Source organism: Cynocephalus volans, chromosome 9 (genome assembly GCF_027409185.1).
Source record: "Cynocephalus volans isolate mCynVol1 chromosome 9, mCynVol1.pri, whole genome shotgun sequence".
NCBI classification, from domain to species: Eukaryota; Metazoa; Chordata; class Mammalia; order Dermoptera; family Cynocephalidae; genus Cynocephalus; species Cynocephalus volans.
Genome location: NC_084468.1, coordinates 39,911,467 through 39,925,227, shown reverse-complemented (window position 1 = coordinate 39,925,227; position 13,761 = coordinate 39,911,467). Strand labels below are relative to the sequence as shown.

At 35.9% G+C, this 13,761-nt stretch overlaps 1 pseudogene; it reads left to right on the top strand.

The window, feature by feature from the left end:
* Positions 1–13,761, top strand: part of LOC134385690 (peroxiredoxin-2-like) — a 92,577-nt pseudogene that overhangs the window by 34,920 nt on the left and 43,896 nt on the right.

Here is a 13,761-nt window from a genome sequence, read left to right as displayed (position 1 = left end):
TTATAGTTACTAAGCCCAGAAACCTTGGTTTCATCTTTGACTCTCATCATTCTTTTATAATCTATACTATGTTAACAAATCTTGTCAATGCTAATTCAAAACATAATCATATTCAGAGTATGCTCATGTCTCACCACCATCACTGACAGAACACGTGATCCAAAACACCGTCATCTCTCCACCACTCAGTTAGGGTTACTGGGATAGCCTCCTAACTGGTCTCCCTACTTCTGTGCTGCCCCTTCTCCTTTAGTCTATTCTTATGCCTGCAGCCAAGACAATTCCTTAAAAATATGGTAGACCACGCCACTCATCCCCTTAAAACCCTCCAATGGGTTAATTCTCATCTCATGCAATGTATTAGTTTACTAGGGCTGTTGTAGATTATGGCTGAATAGCTTTAAACAACAGATATTTATTCTTGCTCAGTTCTGGAGGCTACAGGTCTGAAAGCAATTTGTTTGTAGAACCACGCTCTCTCTGAAGTCTCTAGAGGAGGATCCTCCCATGCCTTTTTCGAGTTTCTGGTAGTGACCAGCAATCATTGGCATTCTTTGCCTTGTAGATGCATGACTCCAATCTCCACATCTGTCTTCACATGGCTTTCTTCACTATGTGTCTCTCCGGTTAAATTTCCCTCTTATAAGGACATTAGCCATTGGAGTGGGGCCACCCTAATCCACTATGACCTCATCTTACCTTGATTACATATGTAAAATAAAATATTACTCTATTTCCAAATAAGGTCAAATTCACAGGTACTGAGAGTTAGGACTTGAACATATCTTTTTTGGGGGGGGGGGGAAGCATAATTCAACCTAGAACACCCAAATCCAAAGTCCTTTCAATGGCACATATGACCCAGTCCTTTGCTATTCAAGTGTGATCCAAGAGCAGTGGCACCAGCATCACTTGGGAGCTTGTAAGAAATGTAAACTCTCTAGACTTCCTGAATCAGATTCCTCATTTTAAAGTGAAACGTAGGTGATTTATATGAAAATTAGAATCTAAGAAGCACTACCCCTCGAAACGGGCTGCCTACTCTTCTGATCAGTTCATGTACTACTCACCCCATATCAATCCATCATCTCTCTGATTCAGTCATCTTGGCCTTTTTGTTGTTCCTGAAATGCCTGGAATATTCCCCTACCAGATATTTGCACAAATAATTCACTTATCTACTTCAATATATATGCAGATATCACCTCAGTGCAACCTTTCCAAGATACCCTCTATTAAATGTACATCCCATCAACCCCATCCCTCTTCCTTGCATTATTTTTCACCACAGTACTTCCTATCATCTAATACATTGAATATTTTTCTTATTAATTCTGTTTATTATATTCTCCATCTACTAGAATATAAGCTCCTTGAGTGCAAGCATGTGAGTCTATTATATTCACTGCTGAATTTCAGGCTCCTAGCATGGTTTGGAACACTCGGTAGAAACCAATCAATAAATACGTGTCAAATAAATGAGTCTGTAAGTTTATTAATTTATTTGCTCATATATATTTCTTAATTCTTGCCCATACACATTCAATAACTCTTGTTATTTGAAATCAACTGTATTACATACTTCATATAATAATTTTGTAAAAAAGATATATAAGATGAGCCTATGGTTTAGAAGGTAAAAAACTAATTTAACAAAATATTTGTGAATGAATTTGATCTTATGCTTCACCAACTCTAATGGTTAAAGTACACCTTAGCCCTAGTATACACTGTAAGACTATGTAAATGCTCTTATGCATCCTAAATTTCTCAAGTTTCATAGAATGTTCTCTTGTTTATAACATAGAAATATGGTCCCAAAGTCCATGTACATCATAATATGTCTTTCATTTATTTGTCCCTTTCATTACATATTCTTTCCACTTTCATCTTTTCAAAATGAAGATTGCTAATCTCCTTAGTTGGACCTAATACAATGGCCTTCCAAGCACTTACTTCTTTCTTGAATAACAATATTCTTTCAACTAGAACCTCACAGATAAAGTTAAGAAACATGGAAAAGAGAAGAAAATGTTGACCCCTTCCCCACCCTCCATTGAATTCAACTGGGCTCAATCGTGTGATAGTTTTGTTTTTCTAGAAAGGGCAATATAGTCTCCACTCTAACTATACAATCTAGTTATGGAGAGATGACTTCAGTGTAGGGGATTTCTTAGTTTTGATTTTGATTATCTTACCTTCAGATATTTTGAAAGGCTAAAATTCTTTATGCTTATGGATGGCAAGCAGTATAATTAGAACACAAAAGTAATAAATACTACTTATTACTTTACTGTTATGTAACAATTGTTACTAGTTAACAATTACTTATTGAAGAAATGTTTGAATTGAGTATTACTAATTTGTAAATAAGAAAAAGCTACTGAGCCAGTAATGTGTAAGCCCCAGCATCTACTGGATACGTACGAGTAAAAAAAACACAATAAGTATTAATTCCTTATAGGTGATATAGCAATTCTTGAGGTTATTGGCTTGTAAGAATTCACGTGGGAGGTAAACAATAGAAGAGGACTGAGACCTGTACAAGAGATGGAGAACATCCTCCCTTCCTTATTCAAATGATGCTTTGATGTGATGAAGATTTGCATATAGATTTGCATATGCTGAGCCATCTTTGCATCCCTGGGATGAATCTCACTTGATCATGGTGTATGATCTTCTTAATGGGTTGGTGGATCCTGTTTGCTAGTATTTTGTTGAGGATCTTCTTTGTATCTGTGTTCATTAGGGATATTGGTCTATCATTTTCGTTTTGTTTTTGTTTTATTTCCAGTTTTGGTGTAAGGGTAATGCTGGCCTTGTAGAATGAGTTTGGAAATATTCCCTCCTCTTCCATATTTTGGAAGAGTTTGAGAAGAATTGGTATTAGTTATTTAAATGTTTGGTAGGATTCATCAGTGAAACCATCTGGTCCTGGGATTTTCTTTGTTGGAAGACTTTTTATTATTGCTTCAATCTCATTACTTATTATTGGTCTGTTTAGGTTTTCTAGTTCTTCGTGATTCAATTTTTGTGTTGTGTGTGTCCAGCAATTTATCCATTTTTTCTAGGTTTTCCAGTTTGTTTGTACTTATCATTTGTAGTCCTTATGACCCTTTGTATTTCTGTAGTATCAGTTGCAATGTCTCCTTTTTCATTTCTAATTTCACTTATTCGAGTCTTCTCTTTTTTTTTCTTGTCTAGCTAAAGGTTTATCAGTTTTATCTTTTTGAAAAACCAACCCTTTGTTTCACATATTTTTAATTTTTTTTTTTAATCTCGAATTCATTTCTGCTCTGATCTTTGTTATTTTTCTCGTTCAACAGATTTAGGGTTTGGTTTGTTCTTGTTTTTCCAGCTCCTTGAGGTGTAACATTAGGTTGTTTATTTGGTCTGTCTTCTTTTCTAATGTAGACATTTATTGCTTAACAGCTTCCTCTGTATCCCATAGGTTCTGAGATGCTGTGTTTTCATTTTCATTTGTCTCCCAGAATTTTCAGATTTCCTTTTTGATTTCTTTGATACATTTGTTGTTTAAGAGCAGATTTTTTTCATTTCCATGTGTTTGTACAGTTTCTAGTATTCCTTTTGTTGTTGATTTCTAGTTTTATTCCATTGTGGTTGGACAAGGTAGCAGATATGATCTCAATTATTTTAAATTTGTTGAGACGTATTTTATGCCCTAGCATATGACGTATTCTAGGATAATGTTCCATGTGCTGCAGAAAAGAATGTGCATTCTGCAGCTGTTGGATGAAATGTTCTGTAAATGCGCATCAGGTCCAGTCAACCTAAAGAGAGATTATTTCTCATGTTTCCTAGTTAATTTTCTGTCTGGATGATCTGTACTTCTCCTAAAGTGGGTATGAAATTCCCCAAAATGTTGTTTTGAGAAACATTCATTTATTTTGGCTCTGTCTTATCGAACAAGCTTCCATTACAAATTTAAAAATCCATAGCCAGAGAAGGAAGTAGGAAATTCAGTATTTAAGCATTAACTTTATGTTATACATAATATTGGGTACTTACACACATTACATGAAGTAATTATGACATCAATACTTGTAAGAAAACAAGTACTTATAAGAAAGTAATCATACTTTTATCCCATCTTTACAGGTGAGAAAACTGAGATTTAGCCAAGAAGTTGATTGAATACAAATATGTTCAAATTCATACCACTGAAAATAGGAAAAGCAAGGCTTTGATTTTGGGACTATTAGATTTTTGTCTCTTTAAAACATTTTTTTATTTTAAAAAAATCTGTAAAAATACTAAAGTGAATTACTGTGTTCTTTTCACCCAACTTTCCCCAATGCTCATATCTTACTCCCATAATAATAGTGCATTGTCAAAATCAGGAAATTGACATTGGTCCAATACCGTTAACTTGGATTTAGAGCTATTCAGATTTCAAAGGTTTTTACACGCACTCTTGTGTGTGAATGAGTGTGTATTGTTCTACAAAGTGTAGATTTATGTAACCATCACCACAATCTGGGTGCAAAACTTCTCTATCACCCCAAACAAAACACCATAGGTTTTCATGTTCTTCCTTAATACTTATACCTTCCACCCAATCATAGCTCTTGGCATCCTCTGATCTATTCTTCCTCACTAGAGTGCTGTTATATAATCCAGGCGTCTTTGAATCCAAACCCCATGAGATTGCTAAATAAGTAGTAATTTTTTTCTGAAATATCACTTGCAGTGTTTATAAATGGTATGTACTGTGGCACATATTCAAATATGCATGTACATGTATAAGTAAGTGAAAGATTGAACATAAATTTAAGTGCATAAAAGAGAAAAATATTATACTTCCATCACTATATCCTTCTTTATAATTATTTTCCAAAAAAGTAATAGTGGTGACTTTTCCTTTCTTTTATTTAAAATATCTATCTGAATTGTAGTCATTACTAAATAAAAATATGTTTAAATACTGCATTATTCCACTTATATGAGGTATCTAAAATAGTCAAACTCATATAAACAGAGAGTAGAATGGTGGTTGCCAGGGGCTGGGGTGAGGGGACATGGGGAGTTCTGTTCAACAGATAGAAAGTTTCATTTATAAGAGATGGATAAGTTCTAGAGATCTGATATAAAACATTGTGCCTATAGTTAACAATCCTGTATTATGCATTTAAAAATTTTCTAAGAGGGTAGATCTCATGTTAAGTGTTTTTACCACAATAAAAAAATTAAATATTTTACACATATTAAGAAAAAACTTTACACATATGCCTGAATTCCACATTTTGTTTCACTAGTTTAAATGGTGTTAAAAGGTATTTTTGTATTTAAATACATCTAACTGAAGGAAAAGTTACAAATAGGTGGACTCAAATAAAACACACTATTGCTGATTGCTGTTTTTCCATTTTGAACACCACCCATCATTAGTCTTTAGTAATTATGGTGACTCCATGTGCATTTGTCAGTTTCTGTTGCTAATAACAGAATATCTGAAACTGGGTAATTTAAAAAGAGATAAATTTATTTCATACAGTTCGGAGGCTGAAAAGTCCAAAGTCCAGGGACTACATCTGGTACAGGCCTTGTTGGTGGGTGGAGACTCTTCAGAGCAGCACAAGGAATCTCATGGCTAATAAGGCAGGAGCAAGAGAGAGCTAAGCTTCTCAGTGGCTTTCCTTTTAAACCTGTCAGGACCATGCTCATTACTCCATGAATGGATCAATACATTCATGAGGACACAGTCCTCACAATCTAATCACCTCTTTAAGGCCCCACCTTTCAACTACCATAATAAGATTTCCCACCCTCTTAACACTGTCACAGGGGGGATTAAGTTTCAATGAGCTTTGGGGGAAATTCAGTCCGCAGTACCATGCAAAATAATGATTTCTCAAGAGGCAATAGAGAGTACAAAACAGTCCCATTCTTGAGGAAATTTTGGATGTCAAAGTGACTTTTGTCATCTTTTCTTGCCCCATCTTCAGGTACTCTTTGCCACTCTGTGAACCTCTTCTCTGAGACACAACATTCCAGCTATCCACAGAGTCAAGGCGTCCTGTAACCATGCCTCCCTAGAGATGTCAGTAGATCTTGCCTCACTTCAACTCTCTAAGTGTCTGTCTTCATATTAAATTAGCAAGCTCTGTGGACTATTCTCTTAGGTCCTTTCATGGCAGTGCATAATATATAAAAAGCTAACTATCTAATGACAGTCACTAAATTAATATTTTATCACACCAGGTAAAATATTGTTAGATCTAATAGTATAAACATTTCCAGTTGTGTCTCTCCATTTGGTTAAATTCTGAGGCTAATTTGAAGAGGGTTTCACAAGAATGAAAATGTTAGGAATAGGAAATGATCCCAATTTTTACTGGACTGTCACCGGAACCACATTGCAATTCACCATTACAGAGTGCTTTCCAGGTAATAAAATGAGTCATTATTAAAACGGAAAATTATTGTATTAGTTTGTTTCTGTTGCTTATCACAAAATACCTGGAACTGGGTGATTTATAAGAAAATGATGTGTATTGCTTACACTTTCAGAGGCTCAGAACTCCAAAGTCCAGGGAACAAATCTGGTGAAGGCTTTCTTTGGTTGTGACTTCAGTTGCAGCAGGGTATCGTATTGTAAAAATGGTGGAGCAGGGAGAACAGAGAGAAAACTTTCTCATTCACTCTCCTTTTAAAGCCCCAGAACCACACACCTGGCCACCATTTTTAATCCATTTGTAAGATTTGCTCCAAGGAGCTTATCCTACATGTAACTGGAAGGCACGCTTTGAAGAGACCACAAGACCAGGAGCGATGCAATCAGCAAGAGATTTCTTAATTCCAACGTGTTGGGGTCACACCGCACATCTGAGGTGAGACCCCAACAGACTTTTGGACTTGTCTTTTATACATTTTCTGGGGCAGTTTTTCTGGCTGCAAGGAGACATACCAGTGAGCAGGTTTCATTGGTTAACTTAAGCGACCTTTAAACTGATTGGTTAGCACACTTCTGCTCTTAGCTTACTGATAAACACCTGACCATCTGCTGGTTCTGTTTCCCTTTTTCTTGGAACTGGGAGAGTACGCGCCCTTCCTGGAACAGGGTGGGATGCCCCTTCTGCGACCTCCTGGGGCACACAGAACTCCAAGATGGCTTTACTATTGCTAACTTTGAGCAAGCCAGTTGCACAGAAGCAGATTGTGCTGGTTAGTAGACTATCTATCTGTTTTTCCCCCCTTCCCCTCTTATTACTTTTAAAAACTTATATAAAATGGCATTACTTATGCTAACTTTAAGCTGGCAGTTAGTGACATCCTGTAAGATACACAGGATGTTCTGCAACTGTGAGCACAGCTGGCTTGCAGAAGCTGAAATATGGAGGCCACAGCAGAGCATAAAACTTTCCACATAAACATGTCTCTAAGGGAGCTTTTGGGTAAGGGTCTTATCATACCTGGGTATGAGGGCAGGAAGTGGGGTTACGTGAGGAGGGGTCACTGAGTGCTAGCCTGCTTTTTCTATTTACATAAGAAGGAGCTAAGAGCTGACAGCCTGTGGTTTCCTTGCTAACACAAGCACAAGCTCGTAACCACAGAGCTATAGAGTACAGAAATATTCAGCTGTTTTCATCTTTTTACACATTCACTACTGCATGATCCTACAACCTTACCATCTCATCAAGTTTCCACCTGTCAATTACCAAAACAGGATTTCCCACCCTCTTAACAGTCACAGTGTGGGGACACAGTTCAAGCTTCAGTGAGTTTTGGGGACATAATCCAATCCACTACACTTGCTATAACCCCTGTTGACAAACAGGACTTCTACTATTATTCATAGTTTACAGATTAAGCAGTTAGGTTCGGCAGTGTTAAAAGATTTGTCTCAAATCACTGGCTTATTAAATAAGAGATTAGATCAGAACCAAGTTTTATACTCATATAAGACCATAAAGAAGAGGGTTGATCCAAATGAATTATAACATTTTCTGACAACCCCGATAACTAAAATTGACGATTCCAATGAGTTCTCTAACTACAATTTGATGTGACAAAATGGATGTGACAAAACTAACATGATCTATTGATTAGATTTGGGTAATACTTTTTAACAACTTTGCTATTTTAAATTATTTTCACCGTGACAGAAGACACACTGGTTCATGTGTGTTTTTTCTTTACATGCCATTAAGTAGATCACTTGCAGCATTTCTTTCCATGTTAATAACTAAACACCATTTCAATAGTTATATTTATTATCACATAAATATGTCTTAGACATGAATCCTTTGCAAGGTGATTACTAGGTACTGGGGTTACATGAGTGAAAAAAACAGGAGTCTTGCTATCAAAGAATTTGTAATATAGTGGAAGGAGGCAATATGTAAATACAGAAATAACTTAAGAGAATTTCTATGTAATATATCTGTCGGTGATAAGTACTAAGAAGAAAAATAAAACCAGTAAGGAGAAGAGAAAATGATGGGAGATTTCCCATTTTAGGTAGGGTGGTCAGCAAAGGCCTCTCTGGTGTGGTGACATTTGAGCACAAACCAGAACAATATGAGGGAAAGGAGATGTGAAAATCTGGAGGAAGTTCTTTCAGGCTGAAGGAACAACAAGTAAAGAACCTTCTGAGGTGGGAACTAATTTGATATTTGAGGAAGAGCAAGAAAGCCAACAAAGCAGCATCAACCTGAATGACTGGAAGAAAGGGTATTAGTCCATTTCTGCTGTTTATAACAGAATACTTGGAACTGGGTACTTTGTAAGAAAATGAAATTTATTGCTCACAGCTTCAGAGTCTGGAAGTCCAAAGTACAGGGAACACATCTGGTGAAGGCTTTCTTTGGTGGTGACTTCAGTGACAGCAGGGTATCAATTATGGAAATGGCAGAGCAGAGAGAAGGACAGACTATCCTTTTTCTTCTTCTAAAGACTTCAGAACCATGCCCATGACCACCACTTTTAATACATTTACTACGGCATGGTTCTACAATCTAATCACCTCCCCAAAGCCCAACCTTTCAATTACCATAAAAGTATTTCCCAGTCTCAACAGTTAACAGTGGAGATTTAAGCTTCTCTGAGGTTTGGGGGGGGGGGGCATCCAGTCTACAGCAGAAAGATAGAAAATGGGTAAGAGAAATAGCCCAGTGCCTCACTGTGTACTTACTGTGGCATTGCAGGCTTTAGGATTTTACTCTAATTTTGTGTGTGTGTGTGTGTGTGTGTGTGTGTTGAGCGCTGGTTTGGGTTATAATATGATTTAGATTTTTTTGAAGCATAATTAAACATAATTGACTATACATATTTGCAGGGTAAAGACTTGAATATCAATACATATGTACAATATGTGAAGATCAAATCAGGATAAATAGTATATTAATCTTTACAAAGTACAATCATTCTTTGTGACCCTTTGCCAATTTCTTGCTAACACCCTCCCCCACACCCCACCACTAATAAGCATTGTTCTGGTCACTCCTTTTGAAAGTTCAATGCATTATTGTGATTGTTGAATCTTTCTTTTTTTCTTTGTTTATTTTTTAGCTCCCAATTATGTGAGCTCATCCATGTTGCTGCAAATGGCAGAATTCTATTCCTTTTTATGGCCAAGTAGTATTCCATTGTGTGTGTGTGTGTGTGTGTGTGTGTGTGTGTGTGTGTGTGTGTGTGTACATACACACCACATTTTCCTTATCCAGTCTCCCATTAATGGACACTTAGGTTGGTTCTATATCTTGACTATTGTAAATACAGCTGTGATAAACATGGGAGTAGAGATATCCCTTCAAAATGATGATTTCCATTCCTCTGTGTATAAACCCAGCAGTAGGATCACCAGATCACATGGTAGTTCTATTTGTAGTTACTTGAGGAAACTCCGTGTTTTCCATAATGACTGTACTAATTTACAGTCTTATCAACAGTATAGAAGGTTCTCATTTCTACATATCCTCACTAGCATTTGTTATTCTCTGTCTTTTTGATGTTACCCAGTCTAACTGGGGTGAGATATCTCATTATAATTTTCACTTGCATTTCCCTGATGCTTGGTGGTGTTTAGCATTTTTCGTGCACCTGTTGGCCATTCATATGTCTTCCTTTGAGAAATGACTATTCAGCTCCTTCGTTTATCCTTAAGTGTTTCCCCTATGTTTTGTTTGAGGCATTTTATAGTGTAAGGCCCTATATTTAAATCTTTAATCCATTTGAGTTGATTTGGGTATACAGCAGGAGGTACAGGTCTAGTTTCATTCTTCTACATATGGATGTCCAGTTTTCCACTCACTGAAGAGGCAGTCTTTTCCTCAATGTATGTTCTTGGTGCCTTTGTCAAAGATCATTTGGCTATAAGTATGTGGATTGATTTCTAGGTTCTTTATTCTATTCCACTGGTCCATGTGTCTGTTTTTATGCCATTACCATGCTGTTTTGGTTACTATAGCTTTGTAGTATAATTTGAAGTCAGGCAGCATTATACTCAGGATTGCTTTGGCTACTTAGGATTTTTGTTATTCCCCATGAATGTTCAGATTGTATTTACTATTTCTGTGAAGAATGTCTTTCGTATTTTGATGAGAATTGCATCGAATCTGTAGATCACTTTGAGTAGTATGGACATTATTATAATGTTAATTCTTACAGTGCATGAGCATGGATATTTTGAACTTTTAATTGGTCTCCCTGTTATTTGAGTAGAAAATTGTCTTAGTTTGCTAGAGTCACTATATCAAAGTACCACAGACTGAGTGGCTTAAACAACAGAAGTTTATTTTTTCACAAGTCTGGAGGCCATAAGTCCAAGATCACGGTGTCAGCAGGGTTGGTTTTTCCTGAGGCCTCTCTTCTTGGCTTATAAAGAGCTGTCTTTTCCACCTGCCTTCACTTCATCTTCCCTCTGTAAATGTCTGTGTCCAAATTTACTCTTCTTATAAGGTCACCAGTTAGGTTGGACTGGGCCCACCTAAATCACCACATTTTAGCTTAATTACCTCTTTAAAGATCCTATCTCCAAATTCAGTCACATTCCAAGGTACTGGGGTTAGGACTTCAACAAAAAGTTTGGGAGAACACATAGGCCAAGGTTAAAACAGAGAGATCATTCAGAAGACTATTGCATTATACAAAGGAAACATGATGCTACTTGAACTAGAATAGAGGTTATGAGATACAGTCATTATATGAGTTACATAAAGAAGGGAATTATAGTGCTTATCAAAATTATCTCATATATTCCTCCTAACAACATTTTATAATTACTACTGTTTACCCATGTTGACTATGATCCATGCATAAGGTCACACAGCTAAAAAATTCAGGAGCTGGAATTCAAAGGTAGGTATGTCTGATTCCAAAGATCACATTCTATCCTCTGTAGCATGCTTCCTGAAGGTTCTGTTTTATCCTCTCCAAGTATTTAATACTATGTATATAGAAATTATTTTAATTAGGAAGGCTTTGATCATAAAATTAAACAGATAGGAGATATATATATGTTTTCCTAAGGAGATAATATATATTTAGTTTGCTTTTGTACTGAACACATATCAGTAGTAACTAGCCTTGAATTTAGGTTTTTTGGTTGAACAGTCATTTATTTAGTCTCTATTACTTATTGGTTTCTGTAATAAATTCTGCAGGGAGTCAGGAGAATTGACAGTTTTTGCTTTGAAGGAATTTCCCATCATGTCGAGAAGAAAGGTGATATGCCCATAAAAATATGGTATTTTCTGAGTACCAAATCAGTTAGCTGACAAGTAGTGCTAGAGGAGCTCAGAAGAGGAAAATGGAAAATCACTCCAGGCTTAGGAATTGTAAAAATGGATGAAGCTTAACTTCCAAGAATCTGTATAAATTTTATCAACAAATAAGGCAAAGCCTAATGAGTTCAGTTTATAAAAGTAGATACTCTTCTTCCAGGTAGGCAAAAGTCTTCTCTTCTGAAATCCTGTGTAAATACTAGCCCTAGAGTTTTAGTCTTCCAAGGATAGCTATTGTGTACTCAGAGAGCAGCCTGTGTTTTACCTTCCTAGCAGTACTTGTATTTCCATTTTATGTTTGTTTGTTTAACAACTGCATCATTTGGTAACTGGCAAGCATCATTAAAGCAAGGATACCTGTTCTAATTCCCTTTTTACTCCACCAGCACATAGAAGATATTGTGGGCAAGAAGTCAGTAGCTTAGTTTCAAAGATATAAAAAGTGATCGAAAGAGATCAGATAAGACATTTGTACAAAATGAGATGATTTGGAAGTAATTTTTAAAGTCATTTCCCTCACGAAAATATGGAATGATATGGATACTATGAGGACTTTTTGTTTTGCTAAATAGGTAGCCACAAATTGTGAATGACTTCGCATATTAATAAGTATCAATGACATCATTTTATTGGCTCTAAAACACTTAATTGTGTGATTGTATAATTGATTCAACAAATGCCTTATTGTTGAACATTTAGATTCTGTCTTATTGTTTCTTCTTACAAAAAAGGCTGTATTATATATTTTTGTATGTATTTTTTAAGATATGAAACTGCTAGGTCAAAAAGTGTGAATAAATTTAGGGTCTTTGGTAAATACTGCCAGAATTCTCTCCAGAAAGGAGGCAGTAAAACATTTGTTTCATTTCAGGAAACAAGAATAACTGCCATATACTTCTGAGACTTCTGTACTTTTTTTGTTTGTAGGATATTTTAGTTGTTTATTTGGTTTTTTCGAGGATTTTTTGGTTTTGCTTTTTAAGTAGGTTGCAGTATTACTTAGTATTCCGTAGCTGTGGATAGTTGAAGAATAATTTCTCTCTCTGGGATTATTCCTCTAACGTCTACAAACAAATAACAGTATGTTCTTTCTTTAAAAGAAAATATAAAGCATAGAGAAATTAAATGTGGCTCAAATTCTGAAACTGAAAATATAACAATGGAGAAAACAAATAAGTTTTTAGCTACTCAATGACTTTAGCAGCTGGTGGATCCTACTATGCCTATTTTTTGCATAGAATGAAAAACACACAGCAGGTTTCTTTAGAACATCAAACTGAGAAAATTGACTACAGCTTTAACAGCCTTAAAAGAATTTTTGGCAGAATGAATAAGTATGCATAATTGAGACAAATACCCTAATCTGTACAAAAAATACATATAAAAAAGGGCTAAACAAGAATGTTGCTGCCTGTTCTTTTCACAACAATCTTCCACCTGCCCCTGGCTGCAGTATTTAGGGAACCAAGATTTAGAGCTAAAAAAAAAAGGAAAAAAGAAAAAAAAAAATAGGAGTTTGGGGAGCTTAGGATGGAGGCAGTATAAGGCTGTGCAAATTGCAGAGGACTTAGAGCCAGACTTGAGTGACATGCAGTCCTGGATGGGCTGTGAAATCAGGAAGCCAGGCCTTAAATCACAACTCAGCTACCTATTAATCCTGTGATCCTGAGCAAATAACATATCCCTCTCTAACTTAAGTTTCCATATTTTTAAATGGAGATAGCAACAGTGCCTTGTTTTCTCAGTGGCTGGCTCACATTACTGATTTATTAAATACTAGCCATGATTTTATAATATAACTAGATTCTGTACTTGGGAAAGTCACCTTATCATGTGTCTCAATTTCTTCAACTGTAAAGCAAATTGAAAGTTAGACAATGCTAGCCTGTGGTGTCACATCTAAATTTGAAGGACTATGTTTCTATGAGAACAAAAAAAAAAAAAAAAAATTCACTGGATAGCACCATACTAACATCAGAGTAGATTTAGGAATGATTTGAAGTCAGTGAAGTGAATA